The sequence below is a fragment of the Staurois parvus genome, unplaced genomic scaffold (assembly GCF_062004578.1).
Source record: "Staurois parvus isolate SC_StPar_1 unplaced genomic scaffold, SC_StPar_1.0 ptg000019l, whole genome shotgun sequence".
In the NCBI taxonomy this organism is placed as follows: Eukaryota; Metazoa; Chordata; class Amphibia; order Anura; family Ranidae; genus Staurois; species Staurois parvus.
Genome location: NW_028317815.1, coordinates 29,924,328 through 29,951,219, shown reverse-complemented (window position 1 = coordinate 29,951,219; position 26,892 = coordinate 29,924,328). Strand labels below are relative to the sequence as shown.

The window sequence follows — 26,892 nt, the reverse complement described above, 5'->3', positions numbered from 1 at the left end:
TACCTTCCAAAAAATTTCAGCAACAGGAATACAGCTTACTGATCTAGAGACATTCATATTGTATATCTGGTTGCCCTGCCTGCTAAAACGGAAACAGGACTACCTAGAGGACTGCTGAGGCCTGAATACACACCTGGCAAAATTTGGCAAACTTGTGCACAGAAGACCAGGTGGCAGCTTTCTAGACCTGGGAAGGCCTGATTCTGAAAATCCTATGAAGCACCAACAAATCTGGTGGAGTGAGTCTTGACAGCAAAGGCGATAAGCTTCCCCCTCAGGTTGTATGTCTGCGCAGTTATTTGAATCCACCTAGCAATTGTGGGTTGAGAGGCAGCCTGTCCCTTCCGGAAGCCCTAAGGCAACACACTGTCAGATTGACAAACTGAGGCTGTGGCTGCGACATGGACTCGCACAGTCCTAAGTACATCCAGGCAGTGGAAAGCAATTTCTTTAGGATGTTTAGGAGCCTGATAAAAGGAAGGCACCACTCCACTCTGATTTAAATTAATGTAGTGACCACCATAGGTAGAATGGAATTGCAAGGTCTCAAAACAACCGTGTTCTTATGAAATAAAAGTAACCGTTTATTACAGGATAAAGCCGCAAGTTCAGGAACCCTCCTAATCAAATTGATAGTCACAAAAAAGTCAGACTTGAGGGAAAGAAGAGAAAGAGAAATGCCCTTAAAAGGTTACAATGGTGGCCTCTGAAAAAATGACAATGCCAGACCAGGTCCTACAGAGTCAATGGGGAGGAATACTAGTGGTAAATTGTGAGCCACCCCCTGTACAAAAGCTATGACCAAAGAATGGGAACAGTCTCTACAAAGAATACCACCAAGGCAGAAACCTAAACTTTAATAAACCTTATGGCCAAGGACTTTTCCAATCCAAACTCCTCCCATGGAGCACTTCCTGGGATGAAGCTTCCGCTTTATACACCAAGCAACATAAACTTTCCATGAGAGGTGGTAAACTTTACAGGAAGAGGGCTTTCTGGTCTTTAGTAAGGTAGGAAACACAGGATCCAAAAGACCCCTGTCCCACAGTACTTGGGCTTTAAACAGCCAAGCTGTCCATGCCAGCGAACTTGAAGCAGGATGAACACGGAACTTTGAGAAAAAAGGTCCAGATGATCTACTAGGACCCATGGACAGTATGCTGGGAGTTGGACTAACTGGTATGCCTTCTCTCTCTATCCTCCAAAGCAAATGTGCTAGGAGTTTGAGAGAGAGGAAAATATAAATCAGACTGAACAGCATTCAAGGAGTGACTAGGGTTTCCGAAGGCCCAAGAATCCCTGGACATGAACCTGTCCAGTTTGTGGTTGATTCTTAATGACAGTAGGTCTACCTCTGGCTCCCCCACTGGAGCCAGGCCATCCATCCAAGGGTAACTTGGCTTGTTGCTTAGATGCATGGGTTGATCCAAGGACAGAGCCCATGTGTCCAATGTTGTCAGTATGTAGAACTGCAACAGTCTTGATGGAAGACTATCAAACCTAGCATCTTAAAGCAATGGAGAATAATGGGGTTGCTCCAGGGAATGTAACTTCAGTACCTTGGATCGAAAAGTTTCAAAGCGTTTCTTGGTAAAGGAACACCGAATGTTCCCGCGGGAGCAGATTGTCCAAATACCCCAGAATGGGAATCCTCCAGGCTGGCAGAAATGCAAACATTGGGGGCAAGGACCTCTGAATAATTATGGTGCCAGGACCAGGCCAACGTTCAGGCTTCAGGGGACCATTCAAGTGGAAGAAGGAGCACATGGAAGCAAGGGATAAGGTAAGTAAAAAGGCACCTTAGGCTTACACATGCATCAGTTGCAGCATAGCGTTGCCCTGCTGTAAGGAAAATTATTTTAGTTTCCTGGAGTTCAGCTTTAAAAATGAGATGGGAATTCTACATTTTTCCCATTACATTAAACTCTGAAACAAATTGTGACTCTATACCCAAATAACAGACATGACAGTTTGCGGAGAAGCCTGCAAGAATAAAACTCAATCAAGCATATTCAACAACCAGATGTTTGTAATTACTGAAACAGGAAGAGAAAACACTCTAAGCAAAAGATGCAGAGGGTACTGAGGAAAAACAAGCGTTTAATGAATAAATGTATTTACTACAAATATTTATTGACAAATCCCATTGCTACAATGCAGGAAATACACCTTATAATCAAGGAAATGTGTCAATCATGATGTTGTAAACCTCTGATAATGTTACTAATGGACGCAAAATATATCTTGAATTCTGAATGTCTATTTAAATAAAATATAAATGCAAATGCAATTGCTGTCTAAAACAACTAGAAATTAACAGATACACATTCTCTTTTCAAGGGTGAAATATAGTCTTATTATATTTATATATATATATATATATATATATAGATTGTACGCCCCTTGAGGGTTAGGGACTGATGTGAATGTACAATAAATATATATATATATATATATATATATATATATATATATATATATATATAAAAGCGCTGCGCAAATTGACGGCGCTATACAAGTATCTGAAATTAATAAATAAATAAGACAATATATATGTAAAGCGCCGTGTAAATTGACGGCGTTATATAAGTACCTGTAATAAATAAATATATATATATATATATATATATATACACACACACATACATACATACACACACACTATATTGCCAACAGTATTGGGACACCCCTCCATACACATACATACACACACACACACATATATACACACACATACATACACACACACTATATTGCCAACAATATTGGGACACCCCTCCAAATCATTGGATTCAGGCGTTCCAATCACCTCCATGGCCACAGGTGTATAAAATAAGGAACCTAGGCATGCGCACTGCTTCTACAAACATTTGTGAAAGAATGGGTCGCTGTCAGGAGCTCAGTGAATTCAAGCGTGGCACTGTGATAGGTTGCCACTTGTGCAATAAGTCCATCCGTAAATACTCCACTGTCAACTGTTAGTGGTATTATAACAAAGTGGAAGCAACTAGGAACAACAGCAACTCAGCCACGAAGTGGTAGGCCACGCAAAATGACAGAGTGGGGTCAGAGCATGCTGAAGCGCACAGTGCGAAGAAATCGCCAACTCTCTGCAGAGTCAATAGCTAAAGACCTCCAAACTCCATGTGGCCTTCAGATCAGCACAACAGTGCATAGAGAGAGCTTCATGGAATGGGTTTCTATGGTTGAGCAGCTGCATCCAAGCCTTACATCACCAAGTGCAATGCAAAGTGTCACATGCAGTGGTGTAAAGCACACCGCCACTGCACTCTAGAGCAGTGGAGATGTGTTCTCTGGAGTAACGAATCATGCTTCTCTGTCTGGCAATCTGATGGGCATGTCTGGGTTTGCCTGACTGCATTATGCCAAGTGTAAAATTTGGTGGAGGGGAGACTATGGTGTGGGGTTGTTTTTCAGGGGTTGGGCTTGGCCCATTAGTTCCAGTGAAGGGAACTCTTAAGGCATCAGCATACCAAGACATTTTTGACAATTTCATGCTCCCAACTTTGTAAGAACATGGCTGCACACCAGTGCATAAAGCAAGGTCCATAAAGACATGGATGAGTGAGTTTGGGGTGGAGGAACTTGACTGGCCTGCACACAGTCCTCACCTCAACCAGACAGAACACCTTTGATGTGATGAATTATAGTGGAGACTGCAGGCCAGGTCTTCTTGTCCTTGTTCTTGCCAGGTCTGACCTCACAAATGCACTTCTGGAAGAATGGTCAAACACTCCCATAGACACGGTCCTAAATCTTGTGGACAGCCTTCCCAGAAGAGTTGAAGCTGTTAGAGCTGCAAGGTGGGTCAACTCAATATTGAACCCTGCGGACTAAGACTGGGATGCCATTAAATTTCATGTGCGTGTAAAGGTAGATGTCCCAATACTTTTGGCAATATAGTGCAAATATGTATTAATTTCAAAGTGTGCATTTCTCTTTCTCAGAAAAGGGGACGGCACCTAAGCCGGCCATAAATGGTTCAAATCTTTGCCGGTTCAGCAGAGACTGGACGAGAGATGAACCAATTATGGACAGGCTGATTGTGCCCAGTTCGATTGTTGCATGACTTGGATACAAGCAGCATGTAGGATGTTTACATGCGATTATTGCCAGCAGCTATACCTGCTAGCAATAAGCACTGTGTTCTCCTGGCAAGGAGGGTTCCCTGTGCACCCCTCCTGCCCTCGGCGGGAGTACATAATAGCTTTGTGGGAGGGATTCCTACATCAGCACTGACTGTGTTAATGGGGGAATCAAGTGATTTTCTTTCCTGCAACCTGTGGATGCAGTAAACAAAATCAAATCGTCTATGGCATGCCATAAATGTCAGGTCCTTCAACTGACTGTTGTCAGTCCAGGAGAGACTCTTCCCCTATCCATCCCCCACCCCCTCCTTTCCCAAATTCCCTACCATTCTTCTTTGACTTTTTCTGCTCCTTGGCGCATTCCTCCCCCTTTTCCTGCATTTATGCTTTCTCTTATGCTTTTCTCCCGGTTCCTCCCCATACTTATATTCTACCTACTACACTGGTGGACTATCAAGCTTGAATTTCCTTCATTCCCTAATAGTTATCAGAGGAAGCACTAAGATATACTAAAATCTTCCTCCAGTTCAGCTTACCCTAGTTTTGCTACCACCTGCTAGGAGCTTTTCATGTCTCCTATTACCCATGCTTAGATGATCACCCTAATTTCCACTTCACTAGCAGTGCTTTATGGTACGGAATTGTAAAACTTATCTACAGGTTTCTCTCACCTGGGTTACATTTGTAACCTACACATCTTTCTTGAACTTACATGAATTTACTTGATGTGATTTATCATATCTTAATTATATCTTGACTGTGCCTATGTATTTGTAATCTGTCTAGAGGACTATATATAATATATATGCATTCAGCCTTATTTAAAAAATGCATTGATGAAGTTATTGGTTCTCTTGTTGTTGAACTATTCTTTCATCTCCTAGGATCTGCTTTACTTAGTAAAAAAAAAAAAAGAAAAAAAAAGGGGGAAACAGGCAGTACCCCATAGCAAATACTAGGGATGCACCAAAATATCGGTGGCCAAAACATAATTGTCCAAAAATAGCCCTATCAGCATTTTGCCGAAAGGAAAAAGTGAGCCGATACAGGTGCCGTGGATGACAAACCCGGCCCCAATGAGGGGTGGTCTTAGTATTTGGCTGGCGTTTTTTGGAGGGCTGTGTGTACTGCAGAAGGGGGAGCAGAGAAAGTCAAGAGAGGAGGTAAGCAGTGCATACATTGAGGGAGCAGTGTATACAGACAGGCTCCCTCACTTGCAGCCTCTAAATGTAAACTGCCGGTTTTTACATGCAATTGCTGCCTTTTTTTTTCTCCACTGTAGCTCCGAGAAGGAGCTGTCATTCGCCCCACCGCTAAAGTAAATACCCCCTGCCCCCCCCCCTACAAAGAGGACCTGTCACTTATATGCCATCACATAGGGGACTATTGGTCCCCTGTGTGATAGCAATAAAATCATAAGTTAAAAAAATAAATAAATAAAAAGTAAAAAAAATAAGTAATGAAAAACAAAGTTAAAAAAAAATTGAGCCTCCTCACTCCCGGGTTTCAGCCAAGTGCACCCTGAATTTTCAGTTCCGGCACCAGAATTTTCATTTTGGCGCACCACTAGCAAATACATTTTGAATTTCACTGGCATAATATAAGCAGGCTGACAAAAAGTTCTAAAATATAAGTGTCATTTGAACACACTGCATTCTTGTCAAATTAATATTTCTAATCTAATTTCACCGGCATTGGTTCTGGAATCTCTATTTTAACAAACACCACAGAAACCATGACTAAGCAATGACACAGATAACTACATGCCGGGTGATTGGAACCTTATAAAAAAGCATGAAATGCATCTTATGCTCATGTAAAAGAGTATTTTATGGGTACATCTACACAGGAGCCAATAGCAGTTCTCCAGTCAATCCATCATCATCACCTATAGTGACAACAGCTGTCAATATACACTGACCAAATGGTGGACACGCCTAAAGAAGAGAATGTCTGACGTACATTGAGTGTTAAGAATGTGTACTGACAGCAGCTGTCACTGCAGACATCATTGATGAATAAAATAACCCCCTGTAGTCAGGTTGCCATGACCACTCGACACTCTCAAGAGGCAGTCAATGTCTCCGTGGTCTGAAAGTCAATAACAGAAGTTGAATTAGTGTGATTTACCAAGGGTTGCCTTTATTACAGCAACAGAAGAACAGTGCAGGCAGGAAAAGGAAATTCTTGTCATAGAATACGTCGTTACCAAAGACTGTTACAAAGTTCTAACTGAAGGAAGGAAACTGTGGACACACATTCTCAAGTCTGTTGAAACCCGCACTAAGAGCATCCTACTTTCTAGTAGGCAGAGAACACATGTAGACCACACCAGTGAATAACACATAAAAGACATGACAAATACACAAGAACATTGATGGTATCAGTCAGCAACTCACCTATCACATTTTTAAGTGAATCCTAAAGCACTGCAAGAGATTAGAATCTAATGGCACATGTCAGGGATCACGGCACAACAGTCCAAACAGCCGTACAGTGTACAAAAGGAGTGCGATTTCTGCTCTCAAGAGTCACAGGTGTTTGCGTACAGCCACGTGCTGAAAGCTCTACAAATCAATGACACTGTGACAAACTTCAAGGCTGTACACACATCTGTTGAGTGGCCCTGGACACAAAGGGGGAGATTCGCTAAAACTGAAGCACTCCGAATCTGGTGCACCTGTGCATCGTAGCCAAAAAGCTTCTAAGGTCGGTCATACATGGGTCAAAAAATCGACCAATTCTACCTCCGAAAATCGGACCCAAGAATAATCGGCCGATTTTCGCTCTGTTAGTGGGTCAAGGGCACTGGCTGATTTTCGTGGTTCCTCCCCTTTTCGATTATCAGGCATGTGGAAAATTTGTGAAAAACTACCGATTTTCGACTCAATGATGGTCAAATCGTACAATTGTTTCTCCGAAAAGAATATGCGCATGAGCCGTGACCTGGAAGGAACAGAGATTTTGCCTGTGTTTATGGGGTGAACTTTATGACTTGATTTTCTAAATCAATTATGGCACCATCGGATTACCGAGCGAACGGCGTTTCTGATTTTCGGACCAAAAATCGTTTGGAATTCGAACCATGTATGGCCTGCATAACTGCAGTTTGTTCAATTAAGCTTTAGCAATAAAACCTGAAAGCTGATTGGTTTCTATGCACAGCTGCACCAGATTTTGCACTCTCCAGTTTTAGTAAATAACTCAAAACCTGTCTGCATCCATGGCTCCTCATCCATTTATGTACAGATATAAATGCTCAGTTGTGTGCGTGGCTGTAGCGTTTCTCAACCTGTCATTGATTTGTAAAGGGTGCTGCCTGCAACTGCACGCAGGTACCTGTGACTGCCAGGAAGAGAAATGACCCCTCTGCGAATGTGGGAATGAGCCCTTACCCTAGTGTTCACACCTAAGTGTTTTCTGCAGCGGAAACGCAGTAGTCCATTTAACATGATTTCTTATGGGACAGGTTCACATCTCCGCGTTTTTACCTGGCGCGTTTTTTTGGAAAGGGTCAGAAACTTTTTTGAATGCAAAAAGTTGTGTGTTTTATTTCTATAGACTTCAATGAAAATGCTGCAGAAATGCATGTATTGCATTTTTGCCATGTTTTTGATGACTTTTAAATCTACCTAGCAACAAGAAAAATAAAAAAAATGAAAGACACAAAACGCATCAAAAATACGGCAAAAACTCACAAAACGCAAGTGCAAAACACAACGCAGAAATGGTTCAAACACAACCTACACAGGTGTGAACCTAGCCTTAAAGTGTATTTAAAGCCAAACTAGAGTTTACTAAAACAGTATATCATAAACAACTGCCATTCATATTTGAATCTTAGTACTCCTGATCAACGATGAGCTCAGGCATGCTCGGAAACAAAATTTTACCCGGTGCGTTTTTTGGAAACGGTCAGGGACTTTTTTGGATGCAAAAAGTTGCGTTTTTGGTTCTATAGACTTCAATGGAAATGCTACAGAAAAGCATGTATTGTGTTTTTGCCACAATATTTGATGCGCTTTGTGTTTTAAATCTGTCTAGCAACAAGAAAAATTAAAAAAATAAAAAACGCATCAAAGACGCAACGCAGAAACGGCTCAACACAACTGGCATAGGTGTGAACCTAGCCGAAAGGTGTTAACTCAAATTTATTAGCTCCAGTTCTCATAAAACAGAGCTAGTCAACATAAATATAGGAGGCCTCAAGAGCAACCTCTGACATGTCTAAAGGGTGACATAATATCCTTGATTTTGCAAATTTGCTATCAGAATTTATTTTTGTTCTATAGATTTATATAATTGTCATTTTGTAATTTGCATTACTCTCTTTTTTTTTGGGGGGGGGGGAGAGATTAGGCACCCCTTTGCCATCATGCACCTCTCCAGCAACTGATCACTTGCAGTTTTATAGGGATTTCTTGCTTATGGCTATCAGAGATCTGTTATTAATTTGTGATTAGTTGCTGCAGAGGGAAAAAAGGAAAGAACAACTGTGGCTGCCTAAACAAGTATGCTAGAGTCACATTAAGCACCGCAAATGTCACAAATAATGTCACAGGGCATTTCTTTAAGTACATGTCAATCCATGTTAACACACACGTGTCAAAGCATTTTGATGCATTGTATTGCTACAGAGTGTTCTTATGCAACATTGTAGAAGGATCACAAGATGATCAGTTCAGCTACTGGGTAAGTGCCAACCAATGCTGTGAATACCATTTGTATCTGATGACAAACTTTGAATGGCCACAGATAACTTTTCACCCCACCACAAATACCCTTTTCCCACCTGAAAGATTGGAGATCACTCAACTAACAATAATGAATGGTTAAAGACTAAACAAAAAGAAAAAGAAAAAAAAAGACATTTTAGCATTCAGAAGCTGCTTTACTTATTCATAACCATCATAACCAAAATTATTAGTCAGGGATGCGCAAATCATATCTCCTGACACCCAAGACATGCAGTTCCAGGCGCTGAGCAGGTGGGTTTCGTTTACATTTAGCCCTGCTGCTGGCAATTGACTTCAATGCAAAAACGACTCCCATAGACTTCAATGAAAATACATCCACTTCAATGCAAAAACACCTGTCAATCGTAATCCTATGCGAACACTTATCTCCATGTGCCACTCTATCACTTGCGAGTCTGGACCGCACCGCCAAAAACTCGCACAAGACCCTTTCAGTAATGAGACTCAAAACACAATGCGTGTGGATGACATCTGTGTGAACCACCTCAATAGGAACACATAATATCTAGCCTTTCATGCAAATATGTGCATTTGAAAATGCATCCAAAATCTCATATGTGTGAATCAGGATGCCTCCATTCACACCTGGGTGTTTTGGGAACGCAGCAGAATCGCTGTGATTCAGATTGTGACTGCAAAACGCAGGTTCAAGTGCCACTATTTTCAATGGCACCTAAAACGTGGTGCGGTTTTCCTGTGATTATCACGCAGCAAATCATATTGCATGAAGCTTGTCGCCCAAAAGAAGCTCCTACTCCTTTTTGGGCAACAAGCTTCATGCGATGCAATTTGCCGTTATCGCCGCGCAGTAAATCGTGCAACAATACCGCACCGCGTTTAAGTGTAATTGAAAATAATGAGATTTGAACCTGCATTTTGTGTTTGTAATGCCGCAATCCCAAAAGGCCCAGGTGTGAACAGAGCCTAACGGAGTGGACACCAGTGCTTGATCTGCCTGCTCAGCAGGCACTTGTACTGAGCACCCAAGCGTTTCCGTGTACGAAGGTAACCTGATTTACTTGCTTAGCAGATGCGCTTATGCGGTGCGTTAAAAGAGCCTGACACTCCCCTTTCCTGATGAGCTCCCAATCAGTGCTCATTACACTACTAGGTCTCTCCCCTCCCTGCTAGTCCCTGGGTGCGGTGCTGGAGACAGGCAAGGAGGAGACAAGCAGTGCAATGTTAAAAAGATTCAAAGTTTAAGTCGCCATAAAGCCCCTTTCATTTTTAAAAGCCCCAAACATTCCTAAAAGCACCTCTGCCTAATAAAAAAATATCAACCCTCATATTTTTTCTTATCAGGACAAGAAGATTGTCATGAAGGACAAGTTGATTGAGACCACGATTTAGTCCCTGGACAAGTCGTTTTTTAAATACTTTCCACATTCCTGCTAGTACTGGGTAATCTCAACCCAAAAAACTTAACTTATTAACAGATTTCCCTCTGTGCCAGCAGAGCATCCTCCAGTATTCATCACTAGCCCAAGCTGTAGAAAACTGCTTAGAATGGCATTACCCTTACCAAAATTGATACAGCCAACCATTCAAATAAGTTAAAATGGTTGTAAAGGCTCAAGGTTTTTTTTACCTTCATGCATTCTTCATGCCGCTGGCTCGTTCATGCATTCTTCATGCCAATGGTTACCACTGCTGTCAATCACAGCCAGTCAGCCAATGAGGAGAGAGGGGGCGGGACCAAGCCACAGCTTGGACACATGGAGAAGCAGGTGCCCCCATAGAAAGCTGCTTGCTGTGGGGTTACCCAACAGGAGAGACGGGCCAGGAGAGCCTGCCAGGGACCCGAGAAGAGGAGGATCCGGGCTGCTCTGTGCAAAACCACCGCACACAGTAGGTAAGTAAAGCATATTTGTTATTTCCCCCCCCCAAAAAAAATTAACCTTTAGAAATGCTTTAAAGAAGAGATAATGGCCACATGAAAATTATTTTAAACTACATTAAAGATTAAGTTTAGAAAAAAAAAATCAGCACGAGAGACATTGCTTACTGTCAATGCAAGGTTTCCCTTGTGCTACTGGCTCGGGATTTATTTGAAATCTTCCTCCTCCGATCCCCCCATTTCCCGGCTGCTGTAATCTTTGGGTTAATAGAGCCAAGGGATCGGTCTTATACAAACATCAAGAGTGCTGACTATGCCCACCATTTCTGCCCCTACTGCATTAACGGAAGCTGTACTATAGCTTCTATGAATTAAAAATGGTCTATGAATGGAGGACAGGTAGATGAATGGAAGATCCCCCTCCTCTATGCACAGAGGGAAATTCATCAAAGCAGCCAGAATCTGGAGCAGCTTTGCATGGTAACCAATCAGCTTCTATCTTTCATTTTCAAAGCTTAACAGAGCAAGCTCAAGATAGAAGCAGACTGGTTGCCATGCACAGCTACTCCAGATTCTGGCTGGTCCAGTTTTGCAAAATTTTCTGCATAGAGATACAGTATTTTCATTCATAAAAGCTATAATACAGCTTCTACAAATGGAGAAGGTTGGTGGAAAGGGTCGGCATAGTCAACAGTCTTGATGAGTGCATATGACAGGTCCCTTGCCTCTATTAACTCTGGCCGCCCTGGAAGATTACAGCGGTGGGGGTAGAGGGATCAGAGGAGGAAGATTTCAACTAAAAATGGAGCCAGCAGCACAAGGAATTGATTTAATTGATAGTAAATAATGTCCCTTGTACAAATCTTTTTTTTTTTTTTAACTTAGGCCTTAACAAAGCTGTCAATACACACGATGAACATTTAGCTGATAAAATGAAAAAAAGAGGTAGTATACAAGTGAAAATAAGTATTTTTACTTAAATCAATATCCAACTTACCGTATGTTCTAAAACCATAGCCAAAACTGCAGCATACAAATTCCAGAAATGTGGCAGAGGTGCCTGAATTTCCTATTTATTTGTGTCTCTTTGCATATTATATGCATAACCATGTGATATATTGCTACGCTTCCACCAAGGTCTATAGTCTCCTATAGCTGAAAGGCTTGTGCTTTTTTTGTTAAAATAATAAACGTAATACTTACCTGCTCTGTGCAATGGTATAACACAGAGTGGTCCCTTTCCTCATCTTCTGAGGTCCCCTGCCAGCACTCTCGACTCCTCCTTCCTTCCAAGTGTCCCCATAGCAAGCCGCATGATATAGGGTCACTCGTGCGGGCTTGATCCCCCTATAGCTGGGGTCTCCAAACTATGGCCCTCCAGGTGTTGAGGAACTGCAAGTCCTATGAGGCCTTGCAAGACTCTGACAGCCACAGGCAAGACTCCCAGAGGCATGATGGGACTTTTAGTACTTCAACAGGAGGAGGGCCATAGTTTGGAGACCCCTGCCCTATAGAGACACACAGCAAGTCTAGGCCTCAGCCCTGCTTCACAGGACTTGATTGACAGCAATGGCTCTTGCTGCTGATTCAGTCCGTGTAAGGTAGGGTTTCTCAACCAGGGTTCCTTGAAACCCTGGGGTTCCTGCAGAGCTTACTAGGGGTTCATTGAGCAGTAAGCATTTCTTGCCTCTAAGATAAGTTCCCATCTGTAAGGGGGTAATTATTCTCATTGACCACAAGTGTGAGGAGCATTCTTCTGACTGTCCATCACACTAATGTATCATGAGTTGTAGATATAGTAATTTTTAGCGTGGGTTTCCTGAGACAGGAACCGTAATTCAAGGGTTCCTTTGTGTTGAAGAGGTTGAGAAAGGCTGCTGTATGGACAGCAAAAGAGCAGTGCTACTGTTCTCAGGCACAGAACTGGTTAGAGGTAGGTACTATAAGTATTCAGGGGTGGAGCAATCATGGAAGGTTTTTTTCTACCTTAATTCAGAGAATGCATTAAGGTAAAACATCTTATGCCTTTACAATCAGTTGAAGACTCACCTTTGCATGGAATTTGAAACTGACAAAACATAACCGCTCCTTCTGTTCTGAGCACTTCCTAAACAGAGCCAGTAAGATGCTTCCACATTGTCAAAGGAAACTACAATCTAATTTTCTCACAGAATCCACAAGTCTCTCATAATGACTTCCTCTTATTAATGACAAACAGGTCACCACAAAACTATCCAGAACCGAAAGCAGACACAGAAAAAAATGAGATGGCGCGAACAGATTATGCCGAGTGTGCGCAGACCAGATGAAGTAGTAGTAATGGACATCTGATACGATCTTCAATATGTCAGATACAAAGACAATTACATGTATGGGTTTAAGTGACCTTTTTAAACTGTCATTTAAAAGAATAAGTTCACCTAACAACATCTGCATCTAAACTGTCCAAACTACACAACCAAAATGCATTTTGACATTTAACCCTTCTAAATTAGAGGAAGAAAAACATTTCTGCTCACGTGAATCAACAAGAGCTTTCTTTCAGAACTTAAACTGAGCACCCAGCATTATTCAACCATGACTGAGGACATACTGTGAGTGCAGACTATCATGGGGCTGTGATGGATCACTTTTCAGAAAGCTTTTGACAGAGAACTGAGAGGGGATGTGTTGCCTCTTCATTGCCTGTTTTAACCCTATAAGCCTTTAGCATTCCAAGCAGTTGCGGCATGGCCCCATTTAAATGGGTCGCAATTAGCAACAATACTGCCCACCAAATGTGGCAGGTGGTAGAAGACCTTTTCTCAGTGCATGATGCTCAAAATGCCTGGGTGCTCTGAAAGGTTTCAGTAGCCTTGTGCCAGCTCATCTCTGAGTGCCTGGGCAGGTGTATGGGTACCTGGGGGCTTACACAGAGTAAGTACCTGTCATGCAAGAATCCAGACCTGTGCTTGTTTGTTCCAACAGTGCTGAATTAGGCAAATAGAGTATGTAAATCTATAGGTTCATTATACTAACTAGTGCTATAAAAAGGTTGACAAATGCAACAAATTTAATTCAAATGACCTTATTTGAAAATATGCTACAATGAAGTAAACTTAGCCTTACAAACCAACAGCTTTCAGCAGTTTATGAAGTCAGACACTAAAAAGAGTTTAATTTGTTATGGGTTATAACATTCTACACGAGGGGTAATGAAAAATTCAAGGAGGTCCATTTGTAAAAATGTTTTCCAGCCGGGGTCTGAATCTCTCTTTTCAAGTAAAAGAAAAAAGAACCACCTTACAAAAAGGTATCCCCATCAGAGTATCTCTTAGTTCAGTTGCTCCCATCAGAGTACCCCCTTATATCATGTGTCCCCATCAGAGTGCCCCCATACATACACGAGGTTCCCCCATCAGTGTTCCCTCATATCAGGTGTCCCCATCAGAGTACCCCTTATATCAGGAGTCCCTATCACATCAGGAGTCCCCATCAGAGTGCCCCCTTATATCAGGCGTCCCCTATACATACATGAGGTTTCCCCATCAGTGTTCTCTCATATCAGGTGTCCCCCTCAGAGTGCCCCCTTACATCAGGTGTCCCTATCACATCAGGTGTCCCCATCAGAGTACACCCTTACATCAGGTGTCCCCATCAGAGTACCCCCTTACATCAGGTGTCCCCATACATACATGAGGTTCCCACATCAGTTTCCCTCATATCAGGTGTCCCCATCAGCGTGCCCCCTTACATCAGGAGTCCCTATCGCATCAGGAATCCCCATCAGAGTACCCCCATACATCAGATTCCCCCATCAGAGTCCCCATTATAGATCAGTAGATTCCATTAGAGCCAGGCAGGGGGCAGGAGCTGGGTGGATAAGAGTGCTGCAGGGGGCAGGGCACATGAAATCTTTGGTTGATATGATGCCGGCAATACTAACAACCTATGAATGCAGCTTAGTACAGATCCAGAGAGCACAGCAGTCTTCCATTTAGTGAAGGCTGTTCTACACATTCACCCATTCTTTCCTTTACTTAAAAAAAAAAATAAATACTACATCAGCTTTGCAGGTACTAAAATTAGCATCATCATGCAAAGTAGGTTCAATCTTATTTCTTCCTCTGAAATACCTAATAAATCCTAGAGCATCAAGTTGCCTAAAAGACACTCAGCTCACAGGATATGCATATATAAGTAACAAAGGTCTGCTTTATTCATTAAAATCTAATGCTCCATCATTGTTGAGCCAAAGGAAGGTTAATTAAGCCTTATAATACAAAACATCAAAGGCTTCTCTCTCGGCTAAGCTCAGCATCAAGCCTACTTGTTCTGCAGAAAGACTCTGGGGAGGGTATCAAAATGAAAGACAGATTTCAGGTTACAATATAAAATCTGGGAAGGAAAGATGATAACCTAGTCTGGCCAAACCTAATGTCAGGTTATAAATGCATACAATATTCATTAGAAGCTCCTAAGAAAACAAGCTTCAGATACACCACTTAGAAGCAACAAAGGTCCAGCCCAGAAACTGGTGCAGATTATTGAACAATTTTCATACTATGCATTAAGCTGTCACACAGGAACCATACCGCAGCTTACATTTTGATGTTTCCAGTACCTAGGTTCCTACATACCCCATGTCTAGCATTTACTGTAATACTTCATAGCACTTAGTTCTAACTCCCAGTTTCTATTATACTGAGAAAAAAAAAAAAGTTATGTACAAGAAAATCTTGCTAAATGGGCTGTGGGAAAAAAAAAACCCTCAACAGTTCTACAGATGTCTATGTTTTGCAAATGGCTTGCAGAGAACAATTTGCAGGACCTAATTTGCCTATCACTGGGCCTTGATTCCTGCTTGCTAAGTAACTGGCAATGACACAATGTAACAGAAGTAGGGGTGGGAAGACTGCAGTTCTGCATTGGGTGTCATCAATGACAAGTGGTGACACAGACAAGAGCCACTTAGGATAGCTGAGTCCAGGGGGTAGTGGTGTTGATTTAGCTGCTGTAGAAAAAGAGTAGATTTTAAGTATTGATTTTTTTTTTTTTTTTTGACCAAAGATTTTTTTTTTGAACATTATTAAAGCCAATACTATCTGTAAAATAAAAGGCTTCTTGCCCTCCCGGAGCACCTGGGATATGAATGGGATATCACTTCCCTCAGATGCCAGCGTTCCTTGATCTTCAAGGAATTCCTTCAATCAAAGGAGAGGAAGAGATTAGGTAAAATGCACTGCAGGTAAAATGTAACTTGGAAAGTGGTTGTACAGGCAAGAGATTTTTACTTAAATGCATTTCCTGCAATAAAGTGTTATTAAAACCCACAACAGCAAAATCAGTCTGTATATGCAGTAAAACATGCTTGTTATACTCATGGCGGAACCTAAGGGGTTAATCCTCTGCATTGTGTTTGATCCTGTCTTCTCTGATCCTCCCCTTCATCCACAGTCCCCAATCCATCTGCTGATCAGCTGCACATGCTCAGTTTTTTTTTTCTTGGGAGAGTACATGTGATCAGCACAAAGCCAATCAGCACTGTTCAGACAAACGGTCAGGGGTCCTGCAGCCTCATAGGACAATCAGGGGAGAATGAAAACTCTGGACACAAATAGAAGTCACAAGACTACTCTAACTGCTGATGTATTTAGCAGTGTTTATTTACTAAAATGATGCTAAGGTATTTAGCAGTTTTAATGTACTAAAATGATTGCATTTCCATGTTCTGTGTACTGTGGGAGACCGGATATAGTGAATGCAGCGTCCAGGGTTTAGTAACACTTTAAAATGTTACTAAACCCAGGACCCTGCATTCACTATATCTGGTCTCCCACAGTACACAGAACATGGAAGTGCAGTTATTTTAGTAAATATAAAACTGCTAAATACCTTTTCTCATCAGCAGTTACAGCAGTCTTGTGACTTCTATCAGTGTCCAGCAGAGCACGTTAAAGCTTATAGGAGGAGTTTTCATTCTGCTCTAGGAGGATGCAGAACTCCTAACCTCTGTCTGGACAGTGCTGATTGGTCCTGAGCTGATCACATGCACTCTCGCAAGAAAGAAAAGAACCTATCTAGCAATACACACCAAGCTGAGCATGTGCAGAGTGACTTCACGCAATATGTCTTATCAGGAGATAAGAAGGGGACACTGGAAGAAGGGGAGGATCAGAAGTCAGGATCAAACAGCATTTTTATACAATGCAGTGAGTATAACAACCATGATTTATTCCATATACAGACTGATTTTACTGTTGTGGGTTTTGTAACACTTTAAGGTAAAAAATGTCCCAGTAGCAGTATCAAGCCCTCAACCCCTAAATACTTACATGAACCCTCACTTGATTCAGTGCTGTGCCGGTCTGTAGCAGTTCTCTCCCTGCATTCACAAGACAGAGAGGCAACAACAGTAGCCATTGGCTCCTGCTGCTATCAATCAAATCCTACCAGCAAAAAGCAGGGGAGGAGCCAAGCCATGCTGTGTGTGTCAATGGACACACAGAGCCCAGCTTAGGAGTCAGCCCGCACGTCTGCCCCCATAGCAAGTGGCATGCTATGGTGGCAGACACTGAAGAGAAGGAATACAGGCGACTCAGACCCAGCCAAACCAGGAGTATTCTGAACCTCACATCCAAAGGCACTGCCGTAAGCTTTTCGTCATCGACGTCCTCCGCTCCGTGAGCTTAGGGCGGTGCCTTAGGATGTGAGGTTCAGAATACTCCTGGTTTGTCTGCGCGTAGCATGTGCATGTTTGGCTGGGTCTAAGTCGCCTGTATTCATTACACACGCTGTCTATACTGGTGTCAGTCTGGGCACCTTGCTTGTAAGTGCATTTCTTTATTAAAGTTTGATGCTTTTTAAAACATACTGCACCATGATATTCGCTTTTTTCTTTTGAGTGACGGTCTGATCATCTCTTAGTTTGGATACTAAATCACCTTTTGGAGTGGATGTTCAACTTTGCAGCACATCATCTGTTGGAGTTCATCCCTCATTTCTTCAGTGTTGTTGTCACCATATTATTCATTTCTCCCAGAATAACAAGTACTATATGCTGGTTTTTCAGCAATCAGCATATTACTCTGGTGAGTTCTATTTACCCATTTTTGGTGGTGGATTTACTTGGTGATGAATTATTTTGGACATTATTGATTATTTGAACTTTTAGACTTTTTCATTTTTGCTGGATTTTATTTTGATTTAAAATATTGTTTCTTATTGTTTTGTTATTTATTTTTTTGTTACACTTTTGTATGTATTTAAGCGCAACCTATTTTTTTGAAGTTTTGTATATCCTATAAGTTTATAGGCTAGGTTTTGCAGCTTACTGTTTTATATAATTTCCATGGCACTGGCTCTTTATTTATATATACTGAAGAGAAGGAGTCAAGAGCACCGTTGGAGGACCGCAGAAGATGAGGTTTAAGGCCAGTCTGTGCAATTCCCTATTTTCACACAAACCTACTTTATTTCACTTGTCTTTTTTATGATAATCATGTTTGCATAATATTTGTATCACCCAGTGCTCTATGTGATTAAAATGTCTCATGGTACTGTACCTTTAGGTAATTATAAGAGTAATATCTGGTATTGTATATACATGTTGGCATTATTTACAACTAATCGTTGCCATTTATATTTAGACATTTGTACCGGGTAATAACTGGCATTGCATATATGCATATGAATATTGCTTTCATTCACAACTGACGATTATTATTCATGCACTGCATTTTGTTATACAAGATGTACAAATGAACTGATGTGTCACAAATGATCCCCACATTTTATTGCACTGACCATTCTTTGTCCTTTGGCTCATCGCACCTATCCTATGAATCACACAAGCAGTTATTATCCCTTCCCTAAATCCTGCACAGCACAGTCAGAAGAGGACAACTTAGCCAGCAACATCTGGCTCTTTTGGCACAGTGTGTAGAGCAGAACGTGTGAATCTGTCACTCACTGAACTCCATATTCTCCTATATACAGCTCCGCCTCGGAAACAAGCACTCTCCAGTGGCATGGGGAAAACACGTGGCCTTAATTTTTGTGTCATCAGGAATAGAAAGAAAAAAAAAACCCCAGGTCAAGGAATGGGCTCCGTGTCTTGAAATATTTTGTTTTTATAGTACGAGTACATCAGGAACAAGAGATGATAAACACACATGATCAGGCAGCGTAAAACAGGAAACAGATATAAGATAGCAGTCTCTGATTTCTAATCGGATGGTATTATAAAACAGGCAATCTGGTATAGTACAAAGGAGAAAGCCTATTTACTTGGAGCAGGTAATTCACACACATTAGAAAGCGACTTTCTAACCTTCGCTTAGGTATAAATTATTACGTGATGGTGTACACCAAACTAAATTAAAATACCTCAATACATAACTCAAGTGAACATCAAATAATCATCAAATGAACATCAGAAATTTACATATAAATCATTAATTAAATAAATAAGAATCAAAGGAGGCTGCTGCTACTACATAGGGTTCTGATCCTAATAACCACTATTGAGTAGACCATTATTGTCTAACCCAGGGGTTTCCAAATTTTTTAAACAAAGGGCCAGTTTACTGTCCTTCAGATGTTAGTGGGGCCGGACTGTGGCCATTGTCAGTCAAAAAGGTCCTAATGTCAGTGGGAAAAAAATGCCCCATATATAAATCATTAAATAAATAAAGAATCAAAGAAATCAATCAAAGGAGGCTGCTGCTACTACATAGGGTTCTGACCCTCATAAACATTATTGAGTAGACCATTATTGTCTAACCCAGGGGTCTCCAAACGTTTTAAACAAAGCACCAATTTACTGTCCTTCAGACTTTAAGGGGGCCGGACTGTGACCATTGTCAGTCAAAAAGGTCCCAATGTCAGTGGGAAAAAAATGCCTCATCTTTTGGCGTCAGTGGAAAAAACAGTGCTCTATGGTTTTTTTCATTGGAATTGTGCCCCATCATTGGTGTCAATGGGGGGAATAATGGCCCATTGTTGGTGTTTTAGGAGAAATTGTGCCCCTTCATTAGTATCAGTGGGGGGAATAATGGCCCATTGTTGGTATCAGTGGATGAAATAGTGCCCCAAGAGTCGGATAAAAGCAAGCAAAGGGCCACATCTGGCCCTTGGGCCGTAGTTTGGAGACCACTGGTCTAACCCAAATTCACACACATTGCTCTCCTTTCTATCGCAGTGGCACTGAAGTTTTAAGGGCCTCCTGCACAATTCTAACCTAGCCACTGTTATTCATCCATCTTTGTACCCCCAGTTCTATATGGCCCATTCATACTTGTGTTTTAAAAAAATTGTGTTTTAGGCAAAGACCTTTCCAATACATATATTTGAGCATTTTATGCATGTGTGTTATAAACAGACATTGTGGTAGTGGTAAATGAGAATGCTGGTGTACCCAGCAGACATCTCAAGTACTGCTATTTTTGGAATTAATAGTCTTTCAAGCAGAGTTCCACCTGATTCTTTTACTTTTTCTCTATGTATTCATTCATGGTGTTCCAACAATGTTTGGCAGGTTTTTTTCTTTTTTTTTCCCCAAAGTTTACATACCTTTAGTTGCCATTGTAAAGGAACTTCTGTTGTACCTCGCCGTGCAAGGTACGTCATATCTGGCCACCCGTTGTTTCTTGGGATTGAGGAGTCATCAATCTCAGGAATCAACAAGCATCCCCTGCTTGTAGGATCGTGGTTTTTCCAAACCGGAAATGACGCCATGCCAGGTGGAGACAAGTGCCATTTTTAAATAGGGAAATCATTCCCTTTGCTTGAAGTGCTATTGTAGCATCGGTGGAGGAAGGGCAACCTATATTGTAAGCTCCAAGGAGCAGGGCCCTCCTTTCCCTCTTGTATTGAACTGTATTGTTGCTGTATTATCTCCCATTATATTGTAAAGCGCTGAGCAAACTGTTGGCGCTATATAAATCCTGTATAATAATAATAAAGTTGCCATAACAATAGGGCAGGAACGTCCGCTGTCACCGCCATTGTTAGGGCAACCTGTTCTAAACAAATTGCTCCGCGCTTTGTCCTTACTGTGCAGGCACGAGATCGCAAAGTGCATGCTGGCATAGCCAGTAACACTGAATCCAGGAAGTAAACAGTAGCGGGCTTCAGATGCCCACATCCATCATGGAACCTGCCTGCTTCGAAGATCTATGTAAGATAGTTTAGATTTATTACATAACGAGCATGATATCATATTTAACAGTAGTCTATTACAGTGCAGATTGTAATAATGACAGGGGGAGCAGTTTAAAAAAAAATGTATGGAGGACTGCAACTCCGCTTTCAGCTAATATAATCTAATCCTTTCCCTAACTCTGAACCAGAGATGTGTCACCTAGTCATCTAAGCACCATTTAACCTTGATGAAACTCCTACTTATTGGATATCTGACCAATCAGGCCTCATGTACACTGGATGTTTAAGGCTCCATGCACACTAGCAGGGTTTTTTTAAGCTCCTAAAAGCATTTGTTTTTCTGTTCCTAGAAGCAAAATAGTGTTATCCTATGTGTCCATGGACACTACTTTAGGCTATTAGCGTTTTTTAAGCTTCAACGTCTAGGAGCAGAAAAAAATTGTTTTTGTAGGAGGTTTTGGGAGCTTTTTCCAGCAGAAAAAAACCCACTAAAAAAAAATTATAATAATAATAATAGAATGGTTAAATGGCACTCCACAGACTAGAATGGGTAAATGGCGCCCCACAGACTAGAATGGGTAAATGGCACTCCACAGACTAGAATGGTTAAATGGCACTCCACAGACTAGAATGGTTAAATGGCGCCCCACAGACACAGACTAGAATGGGTAAATGGCGCTCCACAGACTAGAATGGGTAAATGGCGCCCCACAGACACAGACTAGAGTGGGTAAATGGCGCCACACAGACTAGAGTGGGTAAATGGCGCCCCACAGACTAGACTGGGTAAATGGCGCCCCACAGACTAGAATGGGTAAATGGCGCTCCACAGACTAGAATGGGTAAATGGCGCCCCACAGACTAAAATGGGTAAATGGCGCCCGACAGACTAAAATGGGTAAATGGCGCCCCACAGACTAAAATGGGTAAATGGCGCCCCACAGACTAAAATGGGTAAATGGCGCCCCACAGACTAGAATGGGTAAACGGCGCCCCACAGACAAGAATGAGTAAACGGCGCCCCACAGACTAGAATGGGTAAATGGCGCCCCACAGACTAGAATGGGTAAATGGCGCCACACAGACTAGAATGGGTAAATGGCACCCCACAGACTAGAATGGGTAAATGGCGCCCCACAGACTAGAATGGGTAAATGGCACTCCACAGACTAGAATGGGTAAATGGCGCCCCACAGACACAGACTAGAGTGGGTAAATGGCGCCCCACAGACTAGAGTGGGTAAATGGCGCCCCACAGACTAGAATGAGTAAATGGCGCCCCACAGACTAGAATGGGTAAATGGCGCCCCAAAGACTAAAATGGGTAAATGGCGCCCCAAAGACTAAAATGGGTAAATGGCGCCCCACAGACTAAAATGGGTAAATGGCGCCCCACAGACTAGAATGGGTAAACGGCGCCCCACAGACAAGAATGAGTAAACGGCGCCCCACAGACTAGAATGGGTAAATGGCGCCCCACAGACTAGAATGGGTAAATGGCGCCACACAGACTAGAATGGGTAAATGGCACCCCACAGACTAGAATGGGTAAATGGCGCCCCACAGACTAGAATGGGTAAATGGCACTCCACAGACTAGAATGGGTAAATGGCGCCCCACAGACACAGACTAGAGTGGGTAAATGGCGCCCCACAGACTAGAGTGGGTAAATGGCGCCCCACAGACTAGAATGAGTAAATGGCGCCCCACAGACTAGAATGGGTAAATGGCGCCCCAAAGACTAAAATGGGTAAATGGCGCCCCAAAGACTAAAATGGGTAAATGGCGCCCCAAAGACTAGAATGGGTAAATGGCGCCCCACAGACTAGAATGGGTAAACGGCGCCCCACAGACAAGAATGAGTAAACGGCGACCCACAGACTAGAATGGGTAAATGGCACCCCACAGACTAGAATGGGTAAATGGCGCCCCACAGACTAGAATGGGTAAATGGCGCCCCACAGACTAGAATGGGTAAATGGCGCCCCACAGACTAGAATGGGTAAATGGCGCCCCACAGACGAGAATGGGTAAATGGCGCCCCACAGACTAGAATGGGAAAATGGCGCCCCACAGACTAGAATGGGAAAATGGCGCCCCACAGACTAGAATGGGTAAATGGCGCCCCACATACTTCAGTGCGCAAATGCCTCCCCATAGACTTCTGTGTGCAAACTCCTGTCAAAAGCAAAACATTCATCTCTGCATGGCGCTCTACTCTATCACTTGAGTGTCTAGAACGCACTGCTACAAACTCACACAAGACCCTTTTCATAATGGCACTCCAAACACAATGCATGTGGATTGCATCTGTGTGAACCACCTCAATGGGAACACAAAATATCTAGCCTTTCATGCGAATCTATGAGTTTCAAAACAAATCCAGAATTGCATACATGTGAACCAGAGTGGATGAATTCATACCTGGGCACTTTGGGATTGCAGCAGAATCTCTATGATTGCAAATGCAGGTTCAGGTGCCATTATTTTCAAAGGCACCTAAAACGTGATGCGGGTTTGTCGTATTTGTCACATGAATTCCCGGGTGCTGATAATCCATACTACGCTACAAAAAAATGGCTCTTAAGTTTTTTAGCTGGCTCTTAGATTCAAAGCAGGTTTGTCATGCCCAGCTCTACAGGATGTGGATACATTATTCTGATGTGTCACGCAGAGAAGACAGGGAAATCAGGCTGACTTTTAAGTCTCTCCTACTTCCTATCCCCATTACAAGAAGGCCCTGAACATGCCACTGTGCGTCCACAGTCCTGTATATTGGAATTCATGGGAGGATGGAAATGGATGTGTGGTCAGTCCCAAGGCACACATTACTAGCCCGACTCACACACATAACAGCTTGCTCTGAAAATAAACCAAGTTGATGAGGAAAAGATGTGATCATTGTAAAGAGCCATAACCCCCACAGGCCAAATGTCAGCAGTCACAAATGTATTCTTTTCCTAAGATTTTACACTTTGAGTTTAATACAAAAAATGTAAATATTCCTGTGTGTTTTGTTGCATGTTCAAGAAAGGCGAAGTGTGAATGAGGCCTGAAAGCAGAATCCCAGTAAATATTAAAAGAAAATATTTAATCTAGCTATGCCTTCAATTATTTATTTTTACACACAAAACTAGTAAATGTATCCAACTGACTACATAATGGCTTAACCACTTTCCCTCCACCCAATAGCAGAAATACTGTACTTCTACGGGGTGTGCAAAATCAGATATATTTACACAAGTGAGTTTGCATTACCGCCCTACCGGCGCCACCATTGGTGGACTCACCTGTCAATCACCAGGTCCTGGTCGGTGATTCCCCGTCGGCACCCAGTGATCGCCGTATATCACCTACGGGGGAGAGACCTGTATGTAAACAATACAGATCTCTCCCGTCAGCTCCTGCACACTGCTTTGCTATGCAGAGCCATACAAAGCAATGTGCTTACACAGTAAAGCACACACACAGCCCCTAGTAAAACAGCACACCGTTAACCCTTTGATCGCCCCAGATGTTAACCCCTTCCTGCCCAGTGTCATTAGTACAGGGTCAGTGCTTTTTATTAGCAATGATCACATTATAGGTGTCACTGGGCATGTCCCGCAGTCCTGCTATAGGTCGCTGATCGTCGCCATTTCTAGTATAAAAAAAATTAAATAAATAAAAAATAAATAAATTCCAGTATCTATACCGCCAGTTGTGGACGCTATAACTTTCATGTAAACCAATTAATTTACACGTATTGGGATTTTTTTTAGCAAAGACGTAGCAGAGTACATTTTGGCCTAAATTTATGACGAAATAGCAAAAAGTCACAAATATTGTTTTTTTTTTCTCAAAATTGTCAGTATTTTTTTTTTATAGTGCAAAAAAAAACAAAAAAAAAAAAACGAAGAGGCAATCAAATGCTGCTGAAAAAAAGCTTTATTTGTGGGGGAAAAAAAGGAAATAATTTAATTTGGGTGCAGCGTTGCATGACTGCACAATTGTCAGTTAAAGTAATGCAGCGCTGTATCACAAAAAATGGCCTGGTCAGGAAAGGGGGTAAATCCTCAGGAGGGCAAGTGGTTAATATAATCTCTTGCACAGTAGCTCACAGAATAGCAGAGGAAGGGCCAAAGCTCCCGATCAATAAGGGCTCTACTGCTTTGCATAGTGCTTGACAGTCTAAAGGAGGCCATAGATGGAAGCAGGGACCAGACAGATTGCAATCCATCTATGTCTGTTAACGTTCAATTGACTATGACTTTTGACTTTTCACAAACAGGTTTATTTGAAAAATTTTGGTCTCTTAAAAGAGGTTGAAAACCAAAAGACTTACTGGCCTAGGCACCAGGTGAAAAAAGGAAAAAAACACTAATGCAGCCACAATGTCAAAGAGCTGCAATGTAAGGCCTTATGCACACTAGGCATCTAAAAAAACTGCTTTTAAAGGTGTTTGACTCTTTTTTCTGCCTCTAAATGCCCCTCTATTTTAGCCTAAGTGTCCTTGCACACACAGACATTTAGAAGCAGGAGCATTCAGATGCACAAAAAAAAAGCCCCCAAGACCAGCACATTCAGGAGAGGAGCGTTTCAGCATAAAATGGGTTTGTGTGTAAAAGCGCATTAAGTTCTAGACATGTTTAGAGCTTCAAGGGCCAGAATCTGGCCAATGGAAGTTCTTGCCGTGCCTAAAAACAAACATTTACAAGATGCAACTTTATTTCAGGTACTGATATAGCGCTGTCAATGTACACAGCGCTTTACAGATATGTTGAACATTCACATCAGTCCCTAACCCTCAAGGGGCGTACAATCTAATGTCCCTAACTTACATTCATACATACACATACTAGGGCCAATTTAGACAGGATCCAATTAACCTACCAGGGGAGGAGAAAAAATGTCCATTGTATATGAGGCCTAATACATATTTGTTGTAGGGTTTAATACTGCTTTAAGGGCCCTTTCAAATCTTCTGTACGTGCTGTGTTGTGGTGAGGTGCAGTAATGAAGTCGTGTTAACACATGTTGCGAGTTATCATGTGCTGCATTAGTGCCATTTCACACTGATACAGTGAGAATCTAATGCAGCTTCACAGTGCCGTATCACAGTGTGATTTCTGCTGTGACAGATGCGAACTGAATGCGATTTCTGAGGCGTAGTTGAAATTCGCACTACACCCACACTTAACTCACACCCTTTTTTGGACCAGATCAAATTTGCACCGCATATATGTGAACAGCCTGCATTGGAAATAATGCTTTTGGAGATTGCATATGAATCTATGCTTTTCAGATCGCATCTGATTCACATAGAATTCGCATCAGTGTGAACCGGCACTCAAAAGGCAGCCAATACCTTTGAATGGGATGCCAAATACATAGAATGTGGGTTTCTGTGCTTTAATGTGTTTCCACTGCATTAGGATATTGGGGTGCAATTTAAAACACAAAAAAGGTACTGCAACATACAGTATCTAGGCACATGTCTTGCAGTATTCCATGTTAAAAACGTGTTTTGTTGTGTTGCCACAACACATTGCTCTGAATGGGCCCTCAGTGCACATAATTATATCCCCTCATGACCTAAAAATCCATTGCTGTTTGTAGTTTTTCATGATATTTACTGTATAAGAGCTGATTCACACATATGTGGTGCAGATTGAAGCTCGGGTTTCACAGCTAATTAACACAGTAGTTGTTTCAGCAGTTGATGTCAGGTTTACATCAGGTTCAGGAGCGGATTAGCTCAGGATCTTATCCTGTTCACACGTGCGGTTTAGAACCTGAAGGCACTGATCAGAAATCGTACATGACTCTTTTTCAAATCGCACTGAATCTGCACCGAATCCGTACAACCAGTGCACTGGACCTATGTGAACAGGCACCATAGGAAGCAATGGTATTTCACATGCCATGCAGATTGGATGAGGTTCAAACTGCATCCAATCAACATATATGTGAACTGGCACTACATGTTTTTTTTACCTGGATCCTATGTTTTCTAATTAGTAACGAACTATTTTTACCATAATTACTGGTAGAAAAAAGTAAAATT

At 42.0% G+C, this 26,892-nt stretch overlaps 1 protein-coding gene across 2 annotated transcripts in view; it reads right to left on the bottom strand.

Annotated features, from left to right (window-relative positions):
• Positions 1 to 26,892, bottom strand: part of FAM107B (family with sequence similarity 107 member B) — an 80,526-nt gene that overhangs the window by 11,331 nt on the left and 42,303 nt on the right. The gene's annotated exons all lie outside the window — the stretch shown is intronic.